This window comes from Mya arenaria, chromosome 4, assembly GCF_026914265.1.
Source record: "Mya arenaria isolate MELC-2E11 chromosome 4, ASM2691426v1".
Classification (NCBI taxonomy): Eukaryota; Metazoa; Mollusca; class Bivalvia; order Myida; family Myidae; genus Mya; species Mya arenaria.
In genome coordinates this window covers 10,909,596-10,925,823 of record NC_069125.1, presented here as the reverse complement: position 1 = coordinate 10,925,823, position 16,228 = coordinate 10,909,596, and the positions used below count along the sequence as shown (strand labels likewise).

General features: G+C 36.0%; 1 pseudogene; it reads right to left on the bottom strand.

Moving 5' to 3' along the window:
- Nucleotides 1-2,205: 2,205 nt before the first annotated feature.
- LOC128231568 (DNA damage-regulated autophagy modulator protein 2-like) lies at nt 2,206-9,662 on the bottom strand (annotated as a pseudogene).
- Nucleotides 9,663-16,228: the final 6,566 nt, after the last annotated feature.

Below are 16,228 nucleotides of genomic sequence, written 5' to 3'. Positions count from 1 at the left end.
TGGCTTCACGTTCCATCAGAAAACATGCACCATTCACGACCTTGGAAAATTCACATATTAATACAATGAATAACTGAATATTGGCGTGGTAAATTCACATAACACAATCATTATCTGAATATGGGTGTGGTTAATTCACATAACACAATGATTATCTGAATAGGGGGGTGGTTAATTCACATAACACAATGATGATCTGAATAGTGACATGGTTAATTCACATAACACAATGATAATCTGAATTGTGGCGTGGTTATTTTACATAACACAATGGTTATTTAAATAGGAGCGTGGTTAATTCATATAACACAATAATTATCTGAATATGGGCGTGGTTAATTCACATAACACAATGGTTCTGAAAAGGAACTTGATTATTTCACATACACCAAGATTATTTGAATTGGGGCGTAGTTAATTCACATAGCATAATGAATATTTGAATAGGGGCGTGGTTAATTCACATAACCCAATGATTATTTGAATAGGGGCATGGTTAATTCACATGGCACAATGATTATTTGAATAGGGGCGTGGTTAATTCACATAACACAATGGTTATCTGAATAGGGGGATAGTTAATTCACTAACACAATGATGATCTGAATAGTGGCATGGTTAATTCACATAACACAATGCAAATCTGAATAGTGGCGTGGTTATTTCACATATCACAATGGTTATTTAAATAGGAGCGTGGTTAATTCACATAACCCAATGATTATTTGAATATGGGCGTGGTTAATTCACATAGCACAATGCATATCTGAATAGGGGCGTCGACAATTCACACAACAAAATGAATATTCAATTAAAGAGCGATATTGCAACGCACGTACGATAAACTCTCGTAGGATGAAAAATCGGTTTGATATAAGGGAGCTAGACAATACATCCTATGCCTTTTCTCGACAAGGTGGACAAATATTCGTAACGTTTCGGCCATTTTATATCGAAAACAACCTAAGACGTATGCCAGTACATCAGTAGTGGTACATGTAGTTCGAAAATTTTGAATAATAGTATTTGTAGTAGATGGACGTGTTTATTAATGTTACCTAGTTTAAAAGTATTGACGGTGAAGTGAATTGTTGCAGAAATATTTCAGATTCCTAAAAGTAAAGTCAAGTTTAAATAGTTAAATGTTAAGATTTCTGAGAGTGTTAACCGTCCATAAAACATCCGAGCTTGTTTTCGATAGAAACCGCCGAGGTGTTCCGAATGGGTGTACAAAACATCCCAAATCATATAGTATGATACAGTCTTTTTTAATTCTGACAAGATTTGCACATACCATTTTACAATCAATAAAAATACAACAGTACACCTGTTTAAAAAATACACCAATACAAAAACAGATCATCATCATCATCATCATCATCATCATCATCATCATCATCATACCATGGTACAACCAAGAATTCAAGAACATTTAGACGGCGATTGATATATTTCATAAAAATTAAGTTTAATTCTTCATTTTTTTGGTCCATCATACTGGCCACCATCATGTAAATTCCATTGTACCAACGCGCAATTGGGTATAACGTACCATTTGCGCCAAATGTCGAATCGTACTCGTACAATAAGAGGCTTTAAACACGCGCTACATGTACGAAAATAAATTTTGATAAAAGAAAACACGGGTCCCCCGACGGCCAATGCTCTGCTATGAATTATATGTTTGTATGTTTTTGTCCTATACTAAACCAACATTAAAAGAGAAGCAATCATTTAACCTTAGGTTTTGCAAAGGGATAGAAATGCAACAATACACAGTTGTCTCCATTAGAGTAACGTTTGCTAGGGCTGCAGAATTTCATGGGCCATAATTCAGTCATGCATGGGCCGATCTGGCTGGTTTAAGAAAGGAACCGAGCTCTTTTGGGTATCTTACAACTGTAAAGTTTGATGAGATCAGAGAAGTGAAGACTGTATAGCGTTTACCAGCAATTGTTTACAGACGGACGCACGGACGACAAACGCCACGCAAACCAAGTCAATTTCTTGGGATTTAATTCTGATGACAATCGATGAAACCCAAATAATATGGAATTTCCTAGGCTGAATATTTTTCCGCTAATAAAGAAAATCGAACTACGCGATTATTTTGTCTGTCAGTATAATGAACCTAAAAAAAGAGGTGCACCAAATAGAACATAATGATTGAGTTTTTTTGGTGTTTTTTTTGCTCCGTTGTTAATACTACGCTGGCAGTCTTATGTTCTCGTCGGGGAATAGCGCCGGCTCGTCCAGATGTCGTACAAACAACCGCGGCTTGACTTCAATCCTCAGTTTCATGAAGTCTCGTACAAACGTGAGGAAGTACATCAAAAAGACTATGAACGTGATCCACTCGCTTACCGCGCTGATAATGTGCGGCACGTACCCCTGAAAGAAAATTAAACAACTTTATAATGGACTATACCTAAACAACATTGAAACTGACTATGCTTACCCTGAAATACAACTAAACAAAATTGAAATTTACTATACAAACCCTGGAAGAAAATTAAACGATAATAAGATGACGTCTATATAGTTTGAGGTCAGTATGTCGAAGGTTGAGTTGGAAGTGACCTTTATTAGTAAAATAGGTTCCGATTAAAATGTTGTGATTGACTTTTAGTAGAGCCCTCAATCCGTTGAATATAGTTAAAAAAACTCTAGTAGGAATATTGATCCTGACAAGTAGATTAATTATTTTTTTAATAATTTTAAGTTCAGTAAGGTCAAGGGTCAAGATAGTTGTGACTTTAACATGATCAAAAGTTCGCTCAATGTATGCACAACACTTACTCTAAAGAGGTTCAAATTGAGTAAGACTATTTGACAAGTAGAGTAGAGGACCATTAATATCTTGAGGTCAGTAGGTCAAATGTCAAGGTCGAAAATGACCACTTTTTCGCATTAAAATTGGTGTCGAATTGGGTTCCACAATTATGGGCGCCTTTGACCAAACGTGGAAATGTAATTGATTTAGGTTGCATTCATTCATAAGGGTTTGTTAGACGTACGGGTTCTTCCGGTTTCCAGTGGCGTCTATTCTTGGGATGAAATTGTCGAGCTAACACTGCACTTGCTGCTGCTGTGACAGGGATAAGGGAGATAATATTTTCTACATAGTATAAGGTTATGATGGACGTTCTTCCTAATGCCATTCCATTATGATTCACTGTCACCAAAACAGCCTTTAACAGTGCTCCTGGCATTCGGCATTTTACAAAAAAAACTTATCATGTATAATAATTATTAATTTAAAAGTATTCCAAGTATTCCCAGCAGACGCATTCAACTTCTACATGAAAGAATATGGAGCATTTTGTTAAACAACTAGTCTATTGAAATTACATATTCATAAAAAAGACGTAGTTTCGAATTCAAGTAAAAACTATTAGTTGCTTCGTCATACCTTAACAATTAAATAGGATCAACCGATTATAACGGTGACAGTATATTTTATATGTTTTAGTTGTTGTTTATTCGGGGGGAGGGTAAAAAGATAGGGGTGCCCTTATTTTCAACTTGAAAAATAAGGCATATAAATTGCTTTTAAGGCATAACCAAACCCACATGTGTAGGAGTGGGTAGGACGTTGTTTTTTTGTAGGGAGGTTTTCAAGCTATTCAAGACCACTGGCTAAAAAACTTTGGGGTCACAGGTTTTTTTGTCCGGTGACGTCAACCAAACAGTTTATTTAACTGTGGAAACATCGCTTTATTTTTCATAAGGTTTACATTTTTGTCTTTAGTATTTCACGAGAACAAGTTAATCTTAAGCATTGATTTTGCGTACAGTCCTCACAAATAAATAAATAAATAAAACAACAAACAAATGAAGTGACGGTCTAAACGCATTATAGGCTGTAGGTTCCAAAGATACTGAGAGCGCCAGGTAAACTGTGGGCTTCAAAAAGGATACTGGTTGCAATAACGATGAAGGAGGCAATGGTTAGGGCGAGGCGCACCCTGGCCACATAGATGCCGCTATACTCTGGGTGCATTTTGTATGAGAGGCCCGTCTGGAGGGCCACATATATCACCCCTACCCCGAACGCCAGGCACGCACCTGTCAAGTGTACCGCTTTAACTTACGTCACCTGAAACACACACAATGTTACATCATCAATTAACCATTATTACTAGATTTCTAATTTTGTAATTTAAAAGCACCGAAGGACAGTCCGATTAGAGCAGAGGTTATCGCACTCACTTCTCACGTAGGCGACCAGGGTTCGATTCCCGGCATGGGCGCATGTCAGTTTGGTTTGTAGTCACCAAGTCGGACAAGTGGTTTTCCACCGGCTACTCCGTTTTCCCCAAACATCACAAGGCCACACACTCTCGCGTAAAATCGTGCTAGCGAGACTGGTTTATATAAAGTTGTAATGACTTATTCACAAAATAATGAAATATATACGTTTAAACTAAATGGACGCCAATGCTTGAATGCTTTTCAGTCGAACAAGGGACACAACTTGACAATTATTTAAGCGAGAGGGCCTTGCTAGTTGCTAAAGATGTGAATCATGTCACAAAGAGTTCCACATGATTATCTAGAAAGGGTTTGAATAATAGCCAAGAATACCCTAAGAAGTATGAGAGTGTTCTAGTGGCATAGGCATCTGCCTCTCACCCAAGAGGTTGTGGACTTGATCCCCACCAGGGTACTTACTCATTGCCTCTAAAAAACGGCAAACTGCTGGTTTCTGCCCGGGAAACGGACCCGAGAGAGTGAGTGAGATGTTATAAGCTATCAGCTTTCGTCACAATCAAGCTAAAACAAATTAGTATAAACATATAATAGCTAAGGTTAATTTGTTTTCATACTGACGACGAACCTCACCAAGATCATGACAATAACCGAGATAAATAATCGACAGGGACCAGCTAAAAGAGTTCGGTGTCAAGGAGCGACACTGTTTACTAATATATACTCTTGTCTCAATAAAACTATTATATCTTTATGAACCGGATCTTTTAAGAAACAATGAATAAGGACATTAAGGCCTTTCTCCACTGTCATTAGCATTTTCTTGATAGATGATAAATAAGGAAACCGCTCGATGCCGGCTGAAAACACCTTTAAAGTAGAACTGAACTGATATTTGACATTTAATTATTACATAACGATATAAAAGATTGATAATTTTCAAGTTTGATACGATATGTTATTCGGTTCAAATCATTTTCATAAGCTGGCAATTTTGTTACAAACTACCCCCTGTTCCGCATTTTCCAAAAAAACCTCAACTGACTTGCGTCCCTTGGCGTTGCTATACATGCGTAGTTGCTTCCCTTGGTACTGCCTCTCGGTTTTGATAGAGAATGAAGATGAAACGGGAGCCAGTCAATCGACATATCAACTTCCGCGTCCTCGAAAATTCAGTAAATAACATGGACTTTCCGAGGTTTCCAGTCCACTTACATGGTTTATCACCAAAATAACGAAACCGTCCAGGATATCTGACTGTTGTAATATTGAAATTCTGCCCCATTCCTATTCTCAATGTTTTTAATGTTATTGTTTAAACCCCTTACAATTATGACATATATGTTTTAATATCACATTACCTTGTTTGTTTCTGGTGTAATACAATCGATACTAATTTTTGTAATTGCACATTATAATCCTGCAAGCATAATTCAACCATTTTCCATCAGTGAGCTATAATTGGACGTCAATTTATTTAAAAAAATAAAATAAAAAATAATGACGTCATACTTGTTTCGCCATTCTAATTTAGCGTCAAACTTTTTACCAAAAAACGGAATGTGTCATGCGATAAAAATAAACTCATTTTCTTTGGTTTATTTTAGTTATGGACAAATTATAATACTCGCAAAATGTTCATTTCATATGTTTTTGTATTCAATGGGAATTCATGTAAGATTCTTTAAAAAATTGAACGAGGGAGCTGTTTCCATAAAGAATTTTAGTCGTACCTTCAGTAATTATAAAACTGTATAAATGTGAAAATGGCAACATCGTGTTCGGTTTTCTTCCCTCAACTTTGTGTTCACTTATGATATTGGCTCAAGTTCAATTCATACAAATATTAAGCACAATAATGCAACTAGAACACTATCATATTGTCAATTTTCGACTACAGATCTTTATTGAAATGGCCCATAAGGCTTTAGAGTCAAACACAGGCCCCACAGGTTTCTAACAGCTGATAATTGCCACCCTGAAAAATTCGGGGTCTGCTTGAGAAAGTTAAGAGGCTAAGACCCCTTTTAAAATTGTGTCCAAAGTTTTTGATTTTTTTTCCAAAGTTTTTAAAATTGTTTTCATTTATATTCATTCCGGGTACTTCCTACCGATTTTGATGCAAATGTCCGATCTATTTCCGACATGTGCACATGTGAGTTAAATTAATATCATTTATGTTGGTGAGAAGGTTTCCGTCCGGGTACTCAAGTGCCCCATTTCAATAATATCTACCTCATAAGCCTTACGCCGCTAATGGAGTGCTCAGGTACACGGCTGAATCTATGCGGTAAATGTCCTTACGATATGCCTTTATTGAAAGGCAATTAACGCCCATAACGTGGTTAAGTCTGGAAATCTTTAGCCTTTCCGTCACAGACCCCAACTATCCCACACCGACGCTGAAGCCAAAATTGAGGTGTACCGTTATTTTTTACACAGGCCCAGTAAGTTAACCACTTTACCAAATAGTTATAAGAAAGATCACAATCATTTAGTTTGCCTCACCTGGAAGTTGGCGACCAGACTGAGCCCAAGCGCTGTTAGGACGCCGGTCCCGAGGCCCATCTGGTTCAGGCGGTGTAAGTACTGATACTCATGGCCGCTGATAGCTTCCACCAGCTTGTAACGCACGTATACCGTACACAGACCTGCAGCCGAGGGGGTTCATTGACAAAATTTACACTATTTTCTATTACGATATTTCACGTATTTGTAAAGTGCCGTCAGGTTACACAGCACTCTTTATTAAAAAAGTAGTAAAACTAAACATATTTACTTGCGGAATTTAGAAAAATGAGCATGCAAATATATACAGGTTCTAAACCACAAGATAGAGCTCTCTATAAAGCTGATTTTAGTTTGAAAATGTCACATCCTTTGAGACCGTATGTAAGTTTATAAAATTTAAATTTATGTGGCAAATAATGGAGGTCATTGAATAGATGGACATTATCTTGTTCAGATTTCTAATTAAGCACAGTTTATTTTCCGCTAGTATATATTAAAACGTCCGAGTAATGAGACTTGATGACTACGACAACGATGACGCCGCCGCCGCCGACGAGATTCATAGCACATACTTACTGTCACATCCTTTGAGACAGTATGCAAGTGTAAACAATTTAAATTTATGTGGCAAATAACTGAGGTCATTGAAAAGCATGACATTATTTTGTTCTGATTTCTTATTAATAAGTTTAGTTTCCGCTTGTATATATAAAAACGTCCGAGTAATGAGACTTGATGACAACGACAACGATGACGCTGCCGCCGCCGACGAGATTCATAGCTCAATGCTTAACTACTATGATAGTACCTCTGATCGTGTAGAGTTATACAATCACGTCCTTAATTATCAACCGTGAAAGGTTTTAAGAAACTGTTAAAACAAGAGACCCCCCCCCCCAAGAGAACTCCAAGGTATGTCTGTTTTTAAGTCATAAAAAGGTGATAACTGACCAATTATTCAATTTATACATGTGTATATCGATGCTGGCAACAAGCGTTTTAAGTTTTATTCAAATATGTTGAACATCTTTTAGTTAAGACCATGGATTAAATACTTGCACAAATAACGCCAATGCTGACAACTACACGAAGGTTTTGACGATACCTTCTCTGTGGAAAAACGGACGACCAAAAATTAAATGAAACAACAGCATTGTAACAGCAATATCTAACCAGTGATGCAACCAATACCCTTGTGAACTCTCTTGTAATATCCAGACTTGACAACTGCAACACCCTGCTCCATGGCCTACCTAACACAACCTTTAATAAACTTTAAATCGTCCTAAACACGGCAGCCCGTATCATTACCATGACTCCTCGATTCAACCACATCACACCATTTTTAAAGGAACTTCACTGGCTTCCTGTGATTTGAAAGTACTGACACATACCTATAAAGCCTTAAATGATCAATCGCCATGCTACATCAAAAACATGTTAAAGATACATAGACCACAGCGTGTTTTGAGATCCCAAAGTGACACTCTCACTCTTGTGACACCAAGATCCCGTACTGTTACATATGGTAATCGTTGCTGTGCAAATGCTGCTCCAAAGTTGTGGAATGCGCTTCCACCAGGAATACGGAACTCAAACACTTTAGACTCTTTTATACGATCTCTGAAAACCCATTTCTTTTTGAAAATATATGGTTACTGATGATTTGTATATCTGACACATCTATGCCAAAGCTTGTCATTGTTGTTGTTTTTATATATGGATATTTTACTTGGTTTGTGATTTTTTAAAAAATATATATGTTTGATTTTATGTCTTATATGAATATCTTTTTTTTTATTTCTTTTAAATGATAAGTTAATGCTCAACTTGTGTAGTACACTTGATGCTGCTTTTAAACTGTTCGACTGTATGTATAAAATGTATAGAAATGCAAAGCACTTTTGAACGTATGAGCCATATGAAAAGAGTGCTATATAAATATGGTAAAATAATAATAATAATAATAATAATTGTGCAATACTAGTTGACTAAATATTACACTAAAGTTCCTCTACCTTATGATTTAGAAAAAAATACATAAAAATGCTTACATAGAGCTGCGCAAATATTCAGAAACTGGGAGAATATACAGCTCTCTGGCGGCTTGGTCCCGATTTCGCTGAAAACACCAACAGAAGATAAAACATTAGCTTACATTTGCTTCCAGAGAATCATCATTAACAATACACACTGCCTACTTGGCGGTTGACTGGTGTGTATATCTATCTGTAGCGTCCGTCCGACCGCTGTGTCCGCCTGACTGTTGGGTCCGCCTGACTTCTGTGTCCACCTGACTTCTGTGTCCGCCTAACTGCTGTGTCCGTCTGACTGCTGCGTCCGTCTGGCTACTGTGTCTGCCTGAATGCTGTGTTTGTCTGACTGCAGTGTCCGCCTCACTGCTGCGTCCGCCTAACTGCTGTGTTCGTCTGAATGGTATATCCGTCTGACTGCTGTGTTCGTCTGATTGGTTGGTCCGTCTGACTGCTGTGTTTGTCTGATTGGTGTGTCCGCCTGACTGCTGTGTTTGTCTGATTGGTACGTTCGTCTGACTGCTGTGTTCGTCTGATTGGTGTATCCGTCTGACTGCTGCGTCCGCCTGACTCTTTTGTCCGTCTGTTCGGTGTGTCCATCTAATTGGAGTCTCCGTAGAGAGTCCGTCTGGCCGCTGTGTGTTTAAGTCTTGAGTTGTTTATTGAAAAGCGTTATGAAACGGTACAGCAGCATACACGTATTATCTAAGGAACGAACTGACTAACATTTAAAAATAATCGTTAACATTATGGTTTAAATGTTCGGTATAAAGGTCCTTACCTTATGTATGGAAATTTTGGCGAGACATCACCGTTATACACGGCTATGATGTAGGTTGTAACGAATGTAGCAGTCGATAGAAGTGCCCAACACAACGGCAGATAACTCATACCCTGACACAACATGGCGGGACGCCGACGAAATTTCCGGCTGAAGGCAGGCTGAAGTTCACTATGCTGAAAACGTAAAAAAATAAAAACGAATTAACAAAGTGTATGCTACCCGACGCAACGGCAGGTAACTCATTCCCTGACAACATATGACAGGACTCTGACGTAACTTCCGGGGGACTGGAGGCTGAGATTCGCTATTCTAGAAGTGTGAAATAGTGAACAATAATTTAAAAAATGGAGCTGACAACACATTACTGGACGCATATGTAACTTAAAGCGAAGGTAAGGCTGATATTCGCTGGGTTTCACTATTTTGAAAGTATGAAAATTTAAAAACATTTTTAGTAGAGTATTAGGCACAGGGGTAGGTAAATTATACCCTGACAAATTTGTATACATAGCTGTTTGCTTCAAGGTCACCTCCGACGGAATTTCGACGAGATCTGTAAAATGTTTCAAGGTTACTCGTTCCCTGCCAATACATGGCGGAGCGCTGGCTTAACTTTTACCGGAACTGAACTTAACATTTTTAATTTAACTATTTGCGACAACGCGATGCGTTAAAAATACATTTAATAAACGCTTACCTGTTCAAACGTATTAAATTTTACTTGGTTTAACAGTTAATACACAATCTTACAACTCTATGAAGCACCAGTATACCATGACTTAATCAATAAATCAACATCTTCATGTAAATAATTCTATATATAGCAAGACAGAACTTGGTGTTTTCCAAGCTCTCAAGATCAAGTGACTTATATTTTTCCAATTAAACTTTTTAATGTCAGCATAATCAAAACGAAAGTTAACGATGTTGGTAATCATTTCATTATCCGACTAAGTTATTCATATGATACTAAAGAATGTTGAAAAAAACCTGTCAATATCTTGTGACCCCACATGACCACAAAGTGCAGAAGAAAACAATTCTAATTTAACATATATAAACAAATGCATACAGTATAAAAAGCTAACAATAGATTGTTTCTGCCCCTTGTGCGCATGGCATTGAAACCGTTGTAAAAGGTTTAATGCAAAGTTACAGGTATTCAAGGTTATAGTTACAAAACGATTTAGTGGTCTACGTGATATTTTGTAAACTTTGCACTTACAGTGTTTATATTTGCTGCCAATCAGTCAATAACGGCTGACTGCTTATTTACTTATATAAATGTTTTGACAGAATTTGAGGAATGACGCCTTCCCATTTGACAAAATATCATGTTGACCACTAAATGTAGTTCATCAGTTTACCTGGCACATTTTGCTGTTCATATTGTCTAAAGGTATTCTATATATCTCCATATACAAAACAACATCATCACAAATTTAAGAATTTTAATAACAAACGAAATAAATTATATTATTTATTCGTTTACAAGTTTTTATCGGCAAATCGGCATTTTGCCTTTGGTCATTTTTACTCTGCATAACTATCGATATGACCAAGACTCAAACGACCATGAACAATTATTACAATTATGATTATAAAATGGATATAAAAATGTATATATATTGACAATTGAAAATATCAATATAATTAATTAATGACTGTTTGAAGTAGAAACAACACAGTACACCCCAATATTTGACATGACGTCGGCACTTTTATTTGTAACACAAAATGTTGAATTTGTGTCGTCCTTTGACAACATGATTCCAAGCCCTATGAGTGACACGCCTATTCAAAAACCAGAAAAAAAACGTAAATTCTTCAGCAGCCAATTGTATAAACAATGATAAATATTTACTTCGGTACATAAAACCAACAGTAAATTCCGTGGTAAAATCACCATGGTGGTAAAAAAAGAAATTAACAACCGGTTAATTTACCAGGTTAGGGTGAATGTTTACCCAGGTTCATTTTACCAAACTGTCCCATAATGCAAAAAGGTGACATCATTTTCCCGCACAGCTGTCAGATTGGAGGCATTTAAAAAAATGAACTTCTACATTACATTTTTATAAAATTCTTTGTAAAAGGCAGATTTGAAGGCAAATCGGTCCAAGAAGTTACATGGTAAATATTCAGCTAAAATAAAAAAAACGTATTTATAAGCCACTTCCGTTGGTTAGGTTTATACTGAATTAAGGGGTGTTACGCGTTACGTCATAAAAACGGTCAACAAATATCGCAGAAAAATTCGACCATTATTGCAATGAAATGCGCGTAATAATGGCATAATATATCAGAATAATATAAAAACAAAAACAAACTGACAAGAAATAATACTTGCTTAAACAAAATACAAATCCAAATTTAATGGCATCGTCCGTTTTTTCTCAAGCTGATACCTATTTAGGAATTTATAGTCAGTTTCAACTTGTCATAGAAATGATGAACTGAGTTTTATAGAATTGATCCTCATTAAATGATCAATATCTTATACCATTAATCTAGTATGTACCATTGTATCAGTATTCTATGTATTTGTTTATTAAAGCTGGGAGTCCATTGTTATATTTTAAACTGATTTATTGCTGAAATTCAGAATATAGGTAAGCAAACACCACTGATTCTTTAATAGTATCAATACATACATATATTATAAGTGTACTTTATCTTTTCTATATCTCATATGTAAAATGCCATTTCTTGAAGAATTCCATTCATTATATGCTGCATCCAGCCATTTTGCAAATTCATACGATTATTAAACTACATGCGACATTTATACAATATATCAGTTATGTTTATTGATAATGACCAAAGGATCTTGAATCTTTTTCTTTGAACTTGTTTGTAACATATACATATGTTTGTACAATTATGTTCCTACCACTAGGCTTGCAGGAATCTCAATTACTAAAAGTGCAATCATTTATAATGAACTTAATAAAATTATTTTTAGTTTCTGCTCACATGGTCCATTGTTGTTTCTGTTTAAAATAGAATGAAACATGATCTCTTCAGTTATTGTTAGCACTATTTAATATATATTTTTTACTATTTTAAAACTAAGCTGTCCCATTGTCGATGTCAAATTTCTGTGTTAGAAGTACTTACTAATATAGTCACCATATTTCGATTTTACAGGAGCATAAAGGCAATATACATGGAGTGTACTTTTTATTTTTTATTTTCATTAAACTATATATGGTCTTAATTTCAAAATCAAAGTCAATTCTTATGTAGATACCAATAACCAGAAACAGCAATGTTAAACAGCATATATATAATATATTAGCGGCTCAGGAAGTTCATATAGTGATGTATTCTTGACAGCACATATGACCTTGGTTCTCCACTGGTAGCAATCTAAAGAAAAGTGAAATAATTATTTTTATAATCATTAAAATAATATGTTGTATGTGAAACTCAGTATTGTGTAATATCTTCAATGGCTGATTAATGACTATTGGGCGCGGTTATCAAAAAAGCCACTTGAATATTTTTAGGCAGAAGTGTGTGTGTGTGTGTGTGTGGGGGGGGGGGGTGATTGCGTCTATAAATTTAAAAGGTTAGTTAACAAGAGCGTCGCTAAGCGAAGATGACTTTCACAATTAACGAACCAGTTATAAATATTTTGCTTTCACTCAAATGACAGTATACTGTTTTGTTTAATAATTTACAGAAGAAGAAAAAACAACTTATTATTATCTCTCTGCTCATGGTGTCTTTAATCTGGTGCCAGTAATATGTTCCAACATCACACTGACTCTTCTGGCTTTCGCTGATGAAAAGCCTAAAATGATTATTTATCACAATTATGAAATGGTTGTGTACAATTGAACATAAACGTGACATGCTAATATCAGAACTAGTGGTAATAATATATACTTGGCAGTTGCCTAATTCCGGATCAATTTTGAAGCTTTCTTAAAATACTGTCGGAATTACTGAACATAAGTACATCAAAATTTTGATATAATAATGTTGGGCCCTATATTAACCAAAATGGAGAAATAATTAAAAAAAACAATTAATTATGATATAATATTCAGAACGAAATGAGGACATGAACGACGTCCGAAAACATGCATTTAGAGGATTGTTTAAAAGAACACAGTTAGCATCATCAAGTCAATAAACGAATATTTAAATGTAATTAAATATAAATCATGCATTAAATGTTAACCTGTATATAAATTTTATCCTTCTCCGAAGTATTGGGTATGTGTATTTTCGGCCTATCCGAACTACTAATATGTCCGAATTTGCAAAATTTTGAAAGTACGAATCTGCTTCATTTTTGCTTCGTTTTCATATCAAATGCTGCACAACACAAACACAATGGCATCGTCAATTTATTTACTTTATATGTATTTGGCATTGTATTTCGTGATTGACGATAAGTCATAAACTTAGTATAGTAGGTCTAGTGTTTAAAGTCGAACCTCAATATAAAAGCTCGCGCTGTGTGACGTCATCCCCCACGTGACATTTGGGAAAGCGAAAGTTTAGAGGTATTTATTTACGGGTTATACTCATATAGCTGCACTTTTGTGTTGCTTCTGTTGCTATGGAGGTAAGTTGCGTAGACTGTGATCATTCTTTATTGATCACGGTCGCCGAAAAGCCTTTTAAACGATTTCCGAATATTTAGGCAAATCCGAAATAAGGCAACTGCCCAGTATACATTATAAAGGACACAACATATCATACTTGGGTATGTTGTTTTTGTTTGAGTCCTTCGGTCATACCATACTGTAGCTGTTGTTTTTTTTATCAAATATACAGTATATTTTTATATCATTATTTAATTATCAATGCACTGTACAGTATCTGGTAAGCAATCACCCCAATGGATGCCTCAATATAAAAAAAAAATAAAACTGTAGAAGTAGACTATAGACTGAGGAATGTTTCATAGAAAATGACGTCATAGTTATCATTTATTGTTCAACGTTTACAGGCGGTTTAAGTTGATAGTTGATAATTATGGTCAAAATACTCAAACTATGTCTGAAGTGGGATATATTTGTACACAGTAAGATCGAGACCTACAATCAAGTGTTGGCATTGAATTTTAAAATATGTTGGAGTTAATTTAACGCGAAACAAGCTGCAGATTTCTTATGTGTCATTGATTTTGTAGATGAAATTGGTTCCTTTGAATATTTTTAAAGCATAGATTTGTTCACAAAGTGGTTATTCTCGATTTATTACCTCTGTATTCCTGTCTTTTATTGATATGGCTGTATTGGAACAGTTTTCTATTCACGAGGTTTCAATTTGTCTTCAAAATCGACAAAATTATTTGTGAGTCGAGCCTTTGTTAATGTCTGGTCGGCCATCTTGATTCCTGTAACTGAGACGGTAAATTAATTTACCCACCTCTTGGAAGAGGGCAATCATTACCGCGGTAAATAGCTCGGTTAAAATGTGATTCTGTTTTATACAATTACTTTCCGCCAATTTACCAGAAAAATTACCTCCGGTAAAATATTACCCTGGGTAAACCTGAAAACAAAATTGGATGCAGATGTCAACATTGTATAAAGCACTAACACCGCGAGTTTCTCGTCGCATAAATCAATAACTTATTTCAATGCATCAGGAGATCATACGCAGTCGGTCACAAACATCAACGAAGTCATACACTTTGCATCATGATAGCACTCCAATTCTGGAACAGGATATAAACTGATAAAACTGATATTTACAATGTAAGTTCCACGCATAAAGATACTGTTATGTACGACTACTACGAATTCCATACAAACTCTACCGACATCAATTCTACTGATGTGTATGATGACATATATAGAACGTAAACAACAAATTTCATTTTTGAGGATGACATCTACAGCCAAGAAGCAACAACAACACAAAGTCCAGTGGCTATGATATCAAAACAAAGTTGACTAAAATGAAACTGTTATGGTAGCTGAGTTCCGTCCATGGCATCGGGAATTAGCAGCAACCTTAACCTTCGATCGTTCTCCACCGATATTTGCCACACTGGATCAACTCGGAGTGCAAAGTGACATCAATAATAATATTAATAAAGAAACCAAATTACAAAGAACTGAAACAGCATCGAACGAACGTAGTGAGAAGACATTCGCCTAAAACTCAACATCACGCTCTAGTGCTTCAATAACGAATAACCGAAATCTCAGCCCAAGCAGCATTAAATGCCTTCACTCGCCAGTCAAATAGCGAAGCTCAAAGTCCATTAGTAAATTCATTTCCGAGTGAAACACTTACAAATTCCGTTCCAAGTGTTCCAGTGCCGCTTGGCTCACAACCTAATTTATTGCCAAGTAACGCGTTCACCAATTCGTTCCCCAGTGAAACGCTGACAAAATCTGTTTAAAGTGTCCCAATGCATTAACGAATTCTTTGTCAAGCAATACGTTCGCCGATACAATTTCAGTTGATATGTTTAAAGGCGGAGCGTCCCCTGTACCAACGGTATCTGCTAACGCTGTCGAAGCTTTCCAAGTGGAATTATTTCCGACAGGGCGATCATTAAATAGACTGAATAGAGTGTTAGGCATGTCAGAACAAAAGATGAACACTGTGTTTAACAATCTTTCTCCTATAAGCCCACACATTGCTCCTCTGTTACCAGATAGTGGTGTATTTAAAGGACGGTCAGATGCAGCGAACACCGCCTCTTCATCAC